The sequence below is a fragment of the Anabrus simplex genome, chromosome 3 (assembly GCF_040414725.1).
Source record: "Anabrus simplex isolate iqAnaSimp1 chromosome 3, ASM4041472v1, whole genome shotgun sequence".
In the NCBI taxonomy this organism is placed as follows: domain Eukaryota; kingdom Metazoa; phylum Arthropoda; class Insecta; order Orthoptera; family Tettigoniidae; genus Anabrus; species Anabrus simplex.
Window position 1 is genome coordinate 294650713 of NC_090267.1, and position 13536 is coordinate 294664248.

Sequence of the window (13536 nt, forward strand, 5' to 3'; positions counted from 1 at the left end):
AGAATCGTAAGCATGTCCCATGAGAGGAACATGTTTTATAAATTATATAATTCGAATGTCGTTCACTTTTGAAATTGGAATATAATGGGCCAGTACCGAAAATTGCTATAGTAGTTCCATTTAGTGTTATTTAATTAGTTATAGCTGTAGAATAGACTAACTGAATATCCTTTATTTATTTACTTTATTTACCTTTCGTTCTAGGATGAATATATTTAACTGTCTAATAAGTTGATCATAATTAGATGTCATAGAAAATTCAATGTCGTTTAGCTAAAGCTTTTTTCAAAGTAGGTATCATGGTTGGGTGTCTTCTATCTAAAGTAATTGTACAATCAATGAGTATACTTTGCGATGTACATTTGCTATATTGTTAATCTTTACCGGTGTTTATTTTCATTTTATTGTGTATAAAAATGCTATTAAAGAGTTGACCAAAATTGTTATTAAGTAAGTACGATATCATGGTTATATTTTTTCTGTTAGTTAGTGTGGATGTGTTTTCGTAGAGTATAAATAATGACGCGGCACAGTGTTGGTGTGCATGATAGGCATCCGTCTTCTGCTTGGTGTTTAGATGCACGATGCTCGATTACTGTATATATAAGTTGTCTTAAATTTTACGGCCTAATTGGATATTACTTATCAGGAAGAAAATACGGAGGTGCATTTGTGCTGAAGTGTGTGTTTTCGGTGTATTAAATGAGCTTTGCAAACAATATGGGGAACGAGCGTTTGTGGTATACATAAACAAGTAAACTAAATTTATGTATCGGTGTGAATTCTAATTACAACACTTAAAACGCTTTCGTTTTCAGTTTGAACAGTTTATAGTTTGTGTGAAAAAATATTCTTTAAAATATGTTTCCATACGGGATGTTAGAAAGTGGGCTGGGCTTGATCGCCTCTTGTGATTGTTGGAAATTTCGTTGGTGAGATGTATTTGTCCGTGATTTTTTTTTGTATCAGAAGATTTGTCAGTGGTGCTTGGATTGTGCTTTAGATTGCTTATGAGAATACGTCTTCTCGGAGTGGACGTGACTGCATTGGGTAAGCAAAATGTTCTGCCTTTACTTTGTTTAATTTTTGTGATCTTTGTGGTTAGGTCGTTGGGAAGGGAAAATATTATATTATAAATGAGTTTTTCGTTGTACTATAAAATTAATTTGTATATATTGTTGGGCAATACAATTTTAGGTGTAGGATTTCATTCTGTGCCAGGTGTGATTCGGGTTACAGAATTCTCTTGGGTATTGTGTACTAACTTAGTTTGTATGCATGTTTAGTTTGTGTGTGTAGTTATTAAGTTGTGGATTGAAATTCATTTAGTCTCACCTGTTACTGCAGGTTTGTGTTTTGAATAAACGGGTACTACTAATTAGTCTATAGTATATCCACTTGCTGTGTACATAGTAATATGCCAAGGATAGTTTTTGGTATTTTGGAAATGATTTTGGATTAGGTCTGTCAGTTTTGAACTGTTTGGAGAACTGTAATATATGGAATATTGGTTCAGGTTCATTAATCATCATGTAGGCCTATGTATATATCTGGAAGTAAGACATTTAATTTGTATGTTTTAAACACATGGTGGTACTTCCTTACCTGGTTCGGGGCTGTAAGGGAACTAGGTACGGAACATTTACCAGTGTGGTGGACTTGGGCAGTGGAAAAGGTGTGGTGTGGGTCAAAATGACAGTCTTATTATTTATGGTTTTATTTCTATAATGGGAATTAAATGAAAACGCAAGTGATTTTTAAACTTGTCTTTTATTCATAAATGATTAATTAGAGGCCTAAAGCACATTTCATAAATAAAATATTGGTTTTTTTTCTTCTTTTTTGCTAGTGGTTTAATGTCGCACTAACACATCAAAGGTTTTCGGTGACATAAGAATGATAAAAATTTATGATTGGAAAGGAAGTAAGGCCGTGGCCTGAATTAAGATGCAGCTTTTGCATTAGCAAGGTGTGAAAATGGGAAACCAGGGAAGACCTTGGAAAACCCATCATCAGGGCTGCTGATGGTGGGATTAGAACTCGCCATTTTCCGAATGCTAGCTCACAGCTACGCGACCTTAACTGCACAGTAATCTTGCTCGGTTTTTGCGTTATAAAAATGCTATTTCAAGTGTAAGTTTCCTGAAGTAACCAAAACGAAAAAGTCTTCTTAATTCAAAATATAAATTGAAAAGAAGTGACTAAAGAAGTTATTACTAATAGATTTTACGAAAAGCAAGGCCCTTTCCCATACAAAATTGCTCAATTGTGATCACAGTTCATGTAACTTGCATTCTGACCATGAAGTTCCCATCATTTACATGCCTCCTTTATCTTCCTATTCATTTTTTGTCAATCTTTCACATGGACACAACATTTCCAGTATCAATATTTCCATTCATTTCTTCAGCTTCTAGAAGATGTAGTATGTCATCATCCTCTTTTGGAATACTTTGCCTCCCATTTCTATTCATTTTTAACCCGGGAGAGGCTGTGCAATGTTTGATTACACTAAATGGCGTGCGCGGAACTTTTCTTTGTGTGGGTATGACCTCGCAACAAAGAATGCTGCTTTTGAGCCATGTCTTATTTATTCGGCTATAGGCCTAAATGAAATAACACTTTTTTGTGCAGTAGGTGTAATATTTAGCTGAATCTGCGTGTGCATTAAGGTACAGTATGTGGCTTGTTTGTACATGATCTAGACAAAGAAAATCTCATATTCTATCATTATAGGCTACACTACATAAACTGGGTCGTTATTAGAATATATGTCATTTTCCTAAATCAGACAGTCCGGCTCCATGGCTAAATGGTTAGCATGCTGGCCTTTGGCCACAGGGGTCCCGGGTTCGATTCCCGGCAGGGTCGGGAATTTTAACCATAATTGGTTAATTTTGCTGACACGGGGGCTGGGTGTATGTGTTGTCTTCATCATCATTTCATATTCATCACGATGCGCAGGTCACCTATGGGAGTCAAATCAGAAGACCTGCATCTGGCAAGCCGAGCTTGTACTCGGACACTCCCGACACTTAAAGCCATACACCATTTCAATTTTCCTAAATCAGACAAACTTTCAATTTTAGTTTTGTTGGTCATATTCAAAATTTATTGGTTGTAACTGCATCTTCTACCTTTCCAGAAACCTCGTATTTCGAAACACCTTGATTCTAGTTCCTCTGCATTCCATAAATCTGAAAATTGTACAGTACTGGTATATAAAAGTACTAGCTGATGTACCCGTGCTTCGCTATGGAATTCTACATTGTATACAGAATTCTAGGTTAGGTAGTGTACAGGTTGTGAGCAAGACTGTATTAAATTGCATAGCTCTGAACGTTACCCTAGAAATGTGACGGCTAAGTTACCAAACGTCTCTTCTCATATGAAGACTGGGTTAGAGAATTTTCATTGTAATGGTAGGCCCGCTTGCCTACCATCGGCCACGATAAGGTTGGGGAGTTTTCATTATAATGCAGACGCTTACTCTCCACCTGCCTTTTTACATCCTCATAAAGACTGCCTTAGTGGCTTTCCCAACTGAAATGAACATAGGTCATTACAATGATGTCTGTAGGAATGGTGCGATTAAAAGCAATGCTTTCATATGAGATACTCAATCAAATGAAAAATGACACATTTTCTCACTTTTAACAAACAGTACTACGCTGCCGATTTAACCGTCCAATGTTCCAGAGCTGGAATTATCAAGCCGCAGACAGCCGTGATCCGTGAACACTCATCTTATTTCGGTGGGGTGGGGGTGTGAAATAGTGGAGAGTTCCAGGGCAAAAAGTACCCGATGAGTCAGAAAATGTCAATCCACTACACTGGCGGCGGAGAAATCTGACTTGGAGGCAAATTTTTCCTCCAAGCCAGAGGAGAAACCCCCTCCTCACTGCTAATCTATATATATATATAAAATAAGAGTTTTGTATGTACATTGCCCAGAATTTGAAAAGAATGGTATTTTCTGTATCCTTCATGTCCGCAGTAACTACACTTTTTACTTTTCCGTAATTTATGTATGTATGTACACGCATCACGAGAAAACGGCTGAAGAGAATTGAATAAAAATCGGTATGTGATGTCGGGGAATGAGCCACTATAATCTAGGTTATAAATCATTTTATTCGTGCTGAGTGAAATCGTAGTTTAGGGAAGGCCTAAAATGTAATTCTCAAATATTTATATTATTAGTGGTCCTATCGATAAATACTACTTAACTAAAGTTATATAGAATTAAATTTCCGATCATTTATGTCTTATACATATTTACAATACCGGCTATGATAACACAGATATTCACGAATTTGGATTTTTGTTGCTAAGTCCATATCAACGCCGAGCCATGAGAAAATGGGTTAACAGAACTTAATGAAAATCGGTATAAAGCACTACGCCCCAAGGAAAGAAGATTCCAGCCAAACATACCAATGGAAACTTGGGAGGAGCATCTGCGCAAGGTCATCTGCTTGAAGGAAACTTGCCCTCAGTTCAGACAGCCAGAGGTCTGTCATGAGCCCCAGCCTTTGACAACAGAAGTAAGTTGGGCCATCAGTAAAGCTAAGCAAAACAGGGCCTCAGGTACAGATGGTATTAGGAATGAGCATATTCAAAAGACAGCAACAGAAACTATATAATATGGACTGCTCTGCTTAATAAATGTCTAGAGGTAGGCAGAATACCAACACAATGGAAGAAATCCACAATAAAGTCTTTATACAAAGGTAAAGGAGACACGGACGACCCTAATTCCTACAGAGGAGTAGCCTTAGAGTCGACAGGCCTAAAATTGCTACCGTAACAAGAGTCCTGACCAAGCATGTAGAGTGAATGATAGATCCATTGCTACCCGAGGAACAGTTCGGGTTTAGAAAAGGAAGGTCCACTATCAAGGCTATTGAAAATCTGCTAGGACACATCAAATCTGCGTTGGAAACGCCAGGAGGAAAACTCTACGTGATATTTGTAGACTACTTGAAGGCTTTCGATTTAGTTAATAGGGAGATCCTAGTCAAGAAGCTGGAGAAATTGACCAGAAAATCGTTCGTGACAACGCTTATATCAAATATATTAACGGAAAATTATGTACAAATGGATGATGGGATAGATGTATCAGAGTGGATACCACAGAAAATAGGGGTCCTCCAAGGAGATCCACTGAGCTCAATCTTGTTTAAGGCCTTTACATGCGATGTAGAGGTAAAGATAAAAGAAAGTACCAATGCGAAAATGTATATCTATGCGGATGATATGGCGATTGCTTCAGAGAACGTCGATGAGCTGCAACGAGCTATGGAGCTATGGTCAGAAGAAACTGAAATCTGCATAAACGAGGACAAAACAGAAGGGTGGTAAATTCGCGGAGGCTGACCAAATAATGTGTAGAGGATCGCGTCTAAGAAGAGTCAATCATTTCAAATATCTAGTACTAATTCTGCAAACAAGTGGGCATTGCTTCCGAATACACATCAGACCCAGGATGGTTGTTGCGATCAGAACAGTGAACGACATGGGGAATATTACCCTTATTGCAGTAGAGACAGCTATGCAGCTATTTAAGGCAAAGGTAATACTGGTGCTGACATATGGTCTTGAACTTATAGGAGAGTACCTTACTTATAAACAACTGGAGGAACTGGAGAAAATCAAGGCTCGCTACCTCAAAAGGGTCCTGGGGTTATCAAAGACAACCCGATCGCATTTGGTACATATGAGCTAATGAGGAGACGTACCTGATAGAGGACCTTCGGCATGAGCTGATACTGCCAGTTAATGCGGCATACGAGAAGCTTCTACAAGATCTGAAAGCCACGGAAATGGAAATTTGGAATTCCTTCTACACTACCGACACCATGATGGACAGAAGGTGGATGGGTACAAATTACCAGCTGCGCCACATCACTACAAGAATGGCGGTCCATGTTTTCCATTTTAAGTTGTGCTCAGAGAAGAAATTCCATGACCCAAGTGATCAGTGTGTATGCAAGCTTTGTGGTCAAATCTGCGGGCGATATCATATACAGGAATGCTCCGAGAGAAAGTGCTCAATTAGTGAATTTGTGAAAGACCAATAGTGATCTCCGCATGAATCTAAGCAGATGTGGATGTATATATGTCATTGTATTCTTGTTTTATGGCCATTGGCTCTGCATTAAAACATTATTATTATAGTTGGGGAATATAGCTGTAAATAATTTTATTCACCCTGGATGAAATTGTAGATTAGGGGAAGGCACCTAAAATTTAATTTTTAAATACCTATGTTATTGGTCCTATCGAAAAATACTACATAACAAAAGTTTTAGAGAATACATTTTCCAATCATTTAAATTTTATTCAGTTTTACCGTAGCGACTATGATAGTAGGAGTGGTATTTCAGAGTCGGAGGAAAACTAAATGTTAAGGCCTACAATACTGAAAGCACATTACATTGACCATTGTTTGTTGCGGTGTTCTTTGTCTCTTATGCTGCCACTCGCCTCCGATAGATGGGATTACTGCTGCATACTGAGTATAACAGCTTGACTGAATATTGGCGGGAAATAGATGGGGAGTTAGAAAACGTTCTTCTTTAGCTTGCCTTTCCTCTGGTTCATACATTTTCTGATAATGCTGGTACGTAACAGACTGGTTCATCATAGTATTCTAGCTATTTGGTCCCTACTCTGACGCGCTGTTTTGAATGATCAGTGTGCACACCTAAGGCAGAGGCTCACTTAGCAGCAGTAGTAGTAGTAGTATATGACCTGGTCTAGAATTACAATTTAGGCCTAGTCCAAATTATAGCACCACAATTCACTAAATAACTCCACATTCAACCTTGAAGGAAACTGTTTCTTAAGAAAAGCTTCTTCCTCTTCACTTTTATTCAATTCTGCATTCATTTTATTCCAAATTAGCAGTGAAGAGGGGGCCTCTCTTTTGCCTTGGAGGAAAAATTTGCCACCAAGTCAGATAGATTTTTCCTTCATCAGTGTAGTGAATTGATATTTTCAGACTCATCGGGTATTCCTAGGAAACAGATTAGTGAAAGGGCATAGTTTTTGACCAGCGACTCTCTACTATTCGACCCCATCCCGCCGAGAAAAGACGAAGAGTGGTCACGGATCACGGCTCTCTGCGGCTTGGTCATTCCAGCTTTGGAATTTTGTGTTAGATCGGCAGCGTAGTACTGTTGCAAGTGATAAAAATTATTGTTATCCGTATTGAAGATACTGAATGTAGGATGCTAAAAGGTTTGTTTTGTCACCTATTCAATACATATAAATTTTACAATTTAGGAATTTATTATTGATTCCACTTGAGACATGTTTCGCCCTTCAACTTTATATTTTCCTATGATTGCGTCAACTGTTCTCCAGAGCACCACTGCCGAACTCTACTATTTTAATTTTACGCATTGGTGCTAACTTCTTATTCTATAAACCTATATGCTCAACCATCACTATTGTACAACTGTTTCTCTTACTTAATTTTTATAATGTGTATTAATAATATGTATTAATTTGTGCATGTCAACTACTAACCAGGTACCTGATTTTTGCCTTGAGGAGATAATTTGACTGATGATGCCCTCAATGAAGGGCGAAACATGTCTCAAGTGGAATCAATAATAAATTCCTAAATTGTAAAATTTATATGTATTGAATAGGTGACAAAACAAACCTTTTAGCATCCTACATAGCATAGTACTGTTTGTTAAAAGTGAGAGCATGTATATTTTCATTTGATCAAGTATTCATATGAAAGCATTGCTTTCAACCGCGCTATTCCTACTGACGTCACGGTAATGACCTATGTTGATTCCAGTTGAGAAAACCACTAAGACAGTCTTTCTGAGGATATAAAAAGGCAGGTAGAGAGTGAATGTCTGCCATTATAATGAAAACTCCCCAAATTGATTGTGACTGATGGTAGCCAAGTGAGCCTACCATTGTTATGAACATTCCCTAACCATTCTTTACATGAAATAAGACGTTTGGTGACTTCCCTGTCACGTGTCTAGGGTAACGTTAATAGAGCTATGCAATTTTATACAATCTTGCTCACAACATGTACACTCCCTAACCTAGAATTCTGTATACAATGTAGAATTCCATAGCAAAGCACGGGTACGTCAACTAGTTTGGAATAAAATGAATGTAGAATTTAATAAAAGTGAAGAGGAAGAAGCCCTTCTTAAGAAACTGCTCTTTTCAGGGTTGAATTTTGAGTTATTTAGTGAATTGTGGTGTTATAATCTGGAATAGGCCTAAATTGTAATTCTAGACCAGGTCATACTACTACTACTAAGTGAGCCTATGCCTTAGGCCTAAGTGTGCACACTGCTCATTCAAAACAGCGGGTCAGAGTAGGGATCGAATAGCTGGAATATTAGGATGAACCAGTATGTTACATACCAGCAGTATCAGAAAATGTATAAACCAGAGAAATGGCATGCTAAAGAAGAAAGTTTTCTCTCCCCATCTATTTCCTGTCAATATTCAGTCAGGCTGTTATACTCGGTATGCAGCAGTAATCTCCATCTATCAGAGTCGAGTGGCAGAATAAGAGACAAAGGACATCAGAACAAACAGTGGTCAATGTAATTTTATTGTTGATCAATATTATGCGCTTTCGATATTGTAGACCTTCACATTTAGTTTTCTTCCGACTCTAAAATACCACTCTTATCATAGTCAGTTCGGTAAAATTGAATAAAACATAAATGATCGGAAGTTGTATTCTCTATAACTTTTGTTATGTAGTATTTTTCGATAGGACTAATAACGTTGGTATTTAAAAATTAAATTTTACTCGCCTTCCCCTAAACTACAATTTCATCCAGGGTGAATATAATTGTTTATAGCTTAGACTGTAGTTTCTTATTCCCTGACTCTATATACTGATGTTCATTAAATTCTCTTAACCCATTTTCTTGCGGCTCAGCGTTGATATGGACTTAACAACAAAAATACAAATTCATGAATATCCGTGTTATCATAGCCGGTATGGTGAAAATGTATAAGACAAAAATAATCGGAAATTTAATTCTATATAACTTTAGTTATGTAGTACTTATCACTATAATTTTACCTTCCGCAGCCCAGCACTCACTACATTCAGCTGCGCGCGGAACGACTGTCGTTTGTTTACACGCTCGGGAAGGATGTTGTCAAGAGGCACTCAGTGCTGCCAACGTCTGTACTACGGAACTAATGAGTGGTACTTCGATAGCTGGTGGTGGTGATTATTGTTACATTGGTTAGACCTTTGGTCTGGATTGGTTCTTGCCGTGCGGACGGTTAGGGTAGGATCTGGACAAGACCATTGGTCTGGACGGTTAGAAGCCATGAAGCGGCCCTAGGCCTCTAGTTTCGTGAGGAAACGCGATTGGTCTGGACGGTTGGGATTCTTGCCGTGGACAAGACCATTGGTCTGGACGGTTAGAAGTCGCAAAGCGGACCTAGGCCCCTAGTTTCGTGAGGAAACACTTTGTGCTTTTATTCACCTGGGGTTGGTAACGCAATATGTTTATCAGCATTGATGGCAATGACGTCGCATTCTGTTCACGTTGACCCATGAGAATGCAAGTAGTTACTTTAGCCATGGTCGATGGCGGGTGCTGCTCTTATTAGGCTATAAAAGTAAATGTACTTCTTGGGGCGGGTAGGAAGGTTCATAGACATAGCAATGAACACATCTCTCCTCTAAAAGGAATTCCAAGTAAGATTTGCATAATTTTCTCTTCCCTATAATGTTATAAACTCTGGGCTGCAGAAGGTAAAAGTAACCATTTACCGATAAGACCACTAATAATATAAATATTTGAGAATTAAATTTTAGGCCTTCTCCTAAACTATCATTTCACTCAGCGTGAATAAAATGATTTATAGCCTAGATTGTAGTAGCTCATCCCCCCGACTTTACATACAGATTTTCATTCAATTATCTTCAGTCGTTTTCTCGTAATGCATATACATACAAACATGCAGAAATTACGGAAAAAGAAAAAAATGCATTTCCTTGTTACTGTGGACAAGACCGATACAGAAATACCAGTTTTTTTAAAATTCTGAGCAATGTACATACAAATCTCTTATTTTATATAGCCTATATATAGATATTTGCCTACAATATAAAATAAAATCAATAAAAGGTGATTTTGCCTACCGCATGGTTTAGTAACCTCCTAAGTCCATTTATTCATTGTTATTGTGGTTCATTCTATACACGACTGTGCTGAGTATACTGGGCAAACAAACCATGAGCACTGAATGCATTTCTTCTGATACTTACAGATCTTTTTCCGGTTGCAAAAAGTGCACCAATCGGATTGTTCCCTTCCTTGGTGTTGCTGTATTTGTATCTCTGGCTCCAAACCAAGAATACTTCTCAGGTGCATCGTTATGTCCCGGAGAATGCACTCTAATGTGGAACGCTGAACTATGTACTCCCTACACAAATCTGTTGATATGGTCTTCAAGGATGCATGGTGGCTAGAAGCACTGTGGTTAGCTTGATATATCACAAACATGTTTATCCCTGCAATGTTCAAGAGCACATAGAATATGGTCATTGGCCAGTGGTTGGTGATTCTTGACACTGAATACTCACTTTTTCATGCGATCAACCTTGTGAACTTCACCTTCTGTAAGGTTGCAGAACGTCAGCATTTCTGCCGTATTTGCATCACCAGATATATCGTCAATTGAATTGTCATTATGCATAGGCAATACAACATGACGACTTTATTTCTTTTTGGCTGGTATGATAGTAGGGTGCAGTCCTTACTGAAACCGAATATGCTTGTATTTGTTGGACTTGAGGAAGCCTGTGGAAATAGCGGAGGGATTTCTCTTTGTTCTTCTTTAGCGTTCCAACCACTGTGAGTTTGTGCTCATTGAAAAGTTTAGTAACAAGTGGTATCGGTGTGTACCAATTGTCCGTGGCGACATTTCGTCCAGTTTGAGATATTGGGGTAATAAGCCTCTGAACAACACTGGTAGGGCTATTGTCCGCCTTATATGGACCTTCATGTTGCTTTCCAGCATATATCTCCATATTCACTGTATAATATATTCTTGCATCTGATAAAGAGAACACTTTTTATTCTGTATCTGGGCGGTTTGTTGGGAATGAACTGTCTGAAACAGCATCGTCCTCCGAATGCTTCAAGCATCTCATCTATGGTTGTATATTCCTTGGCCGCAGTATTTCGCTTTCCATTGAAATCACAGGCATAGTCATTAAACTGTGCTGTGTTGCAGAGACTGATCCAACAACAGTGCGAACAACTGCTGTTCCTCTGGTTCGCAAGGTTCGATGGCCATGTAACTCTTTATCACATCTACTCTAGTCAGCATTGAAGACATGTGTCGGTGGAAAGTTTTCTGTAACGATGAGGTTGCGAATCTTCGCAACAAAATCATCGCTCGTCTGTGACAAGTTTGTCTCCTTATCCTGCCAACTTTGTGGGTTATTGCTCTGTTTACAATGTTCCGCTTCTTGAAGCGATATACCCAGGAATCACAAGCTCTAAAATCAATTGTATTTTGCAGATCCATTGCTATCTTAAGTTGCATGGCCCACAGTCGCAACATCCAGTTGTCAATGATTGCTCCTCCCGTTTCCTTTTCTTTGAATTTCTGCAGGACAGCCTGATTGATTTTTTTGGATAGACGGAGTATTCAGAATGTTCATGTTCTTAATTTTCTTGAACTGGTTCATTACTGACGCATACGACAGACGTTTTATCTGAGGTTCATTGGTCCAGTACACTAAAGCGCACTGCTTGTAAGCAGTCCAGTCCCCTTCTGTCATATATTGCTTGGTTCGTTGTAAGTTTGATGTTCATGCTTAGAAGTCTCATCGGGTGGTAATTAGAACAATAGGCAGGGCTTCCCTTCTTGAAGATTGGTATGGTGATGCTTCATCACCAATCAGTTGATATTTGACCTCCTTTGATGATGTGGTTAATAAGATGTGTTAGCCAAGCTGCTGCATTCCACCGTTGATGGCACCAAAACTCTGGCGGAAATTCATCAGGGCCGATGGCTTTCCTTGGTTTCATTTTCTTCAGAGAAGCCTGGATTTCACCAATGTCAGTTTCCTTCATTGAATCTGAAGCAGCAAAGGTGGTTGGGAGTGGTGGATGGTGGTAACATAAAGTTCTAATTCTTAAAAACTTCAAGCATCATTTGTATGATTTTGATGCACTATTATTGTATGTGTCTTTTGCAAATTATGCAGTTTTAGGTATTTTTGCCCACATTATATCATTGTTATATACAGGTTAGAATATTTAAGTATTTTGTTATGGGCTGTACTCTGCAGTATATCATGTTATTGTATTTAGTGAAAGTAGGCCTATCATACCTCAGTTATATTAGGTGTATGCGGAGCAAATCACTGTAGTCACATCGTGGTCATTAACCCTTTTTGGTACAAGGGACATATGTGTTCCAAGTTGTATGTCATTTACAGATTTGTGAATGATGATGTGATGCTGAACTCTTAAATTTAATATATATATATGTCACTTTTGTTGACTGTATTAATTCTTAATGCTGTTTTAAAAGCAATTAAAGTTTTGCATTTTACTGGAAGTGCTTAAACCTTGACTAGCATTATGGGGTCTAAAGATACCAGTGAATTTGTACAACCCTGGCGCTCCCTCCGTATTCCGTTTTGGCTATCGTCGTTCACTGTAGCTGTTACTTAGTGCAAGGTCAGCTGCTATCTGGAGTTGTAGCGTTTAGTAAATATTGGTTTTCTCAGGAATTTGATTTAAATATTGTGTGGTGCCGTTTACGATCCCACAACGGTGTTTGTGTTACAAAGTTTGTCATGACTTAAAAATTTTGTAAGTGTTCATATTTCATTCGAAGTACATGTTTGGTACTTTTTCTTCGTGTAAGCGTTGCTATGGCTTCCACATTTCGCCCTGGCATGTCAGTATGTGATCCTAGGATCGCAGTTCTTTAGGGGAAGATGCCGAAGGAAGTAACGATATCGATCTCTCAGGTGAAAATGATCCAGATTACAATTCTGAGCACGACACGGATTCGGAACAAGAAGGAAGTGAGGAAGATGAAGAGGGAAGTTTCACGGACAACCTAGATATCCATAACCAGCCATCATCTTTCTCTGGTAGGAACAGATAGAAGTGATCAGCTACCGAACCCAACAGGCAAGTGAGACGTCAAAGTCAGAACATTGTTTTCAAACTTCCAATCCTTAAATGGTTGTGAAAATGATGTATATGACTGTGATATTCAAAAGTTTTGAGTTTTGTATGCTATGATATTTAAATGTACCTTTGAATTTGATGGTAAAACAATTGTGCATTATCTCACGATCTATAATCAGTAAAGATATTAATTTCTCATTCTAGGTAATGCAAAAGGTATAAGGAAATATAAATGACATGTATTTATTTTTGAAACATAAATAAAGCGTGTTTAAGGTCATCCATTCTATGGTATCATTTTCGACCCCAGAACACCATTTCCGTACCAAACCCAGTCGAGGGTTTAGAGTCACTG

The 13536-nt window shown here is 38.3% G+C and overlaps 1 protein-coding gene across 1 annotated transcript in view; it reads left to right on the forward strand.

The window, feature by feature from the left end:
- Window positions 1–347: 347 nt before the first annotated feature.
- LOC136866781 (histone-lysine N-methyltransferase 2C-like) overlaps window positions 348–13536 on the forward strand; it is an 811555-nt gene continuing 798366 nt past the window's right edge. The window contains exon 1 of the mRNA XM_067143888.2: window positions 348–450. The gene's annotated coding sequence lies outside the window, so the exon portion shown is untranslated. The remainder of the gene's footprint in view (window positions 451–13536) is intronic.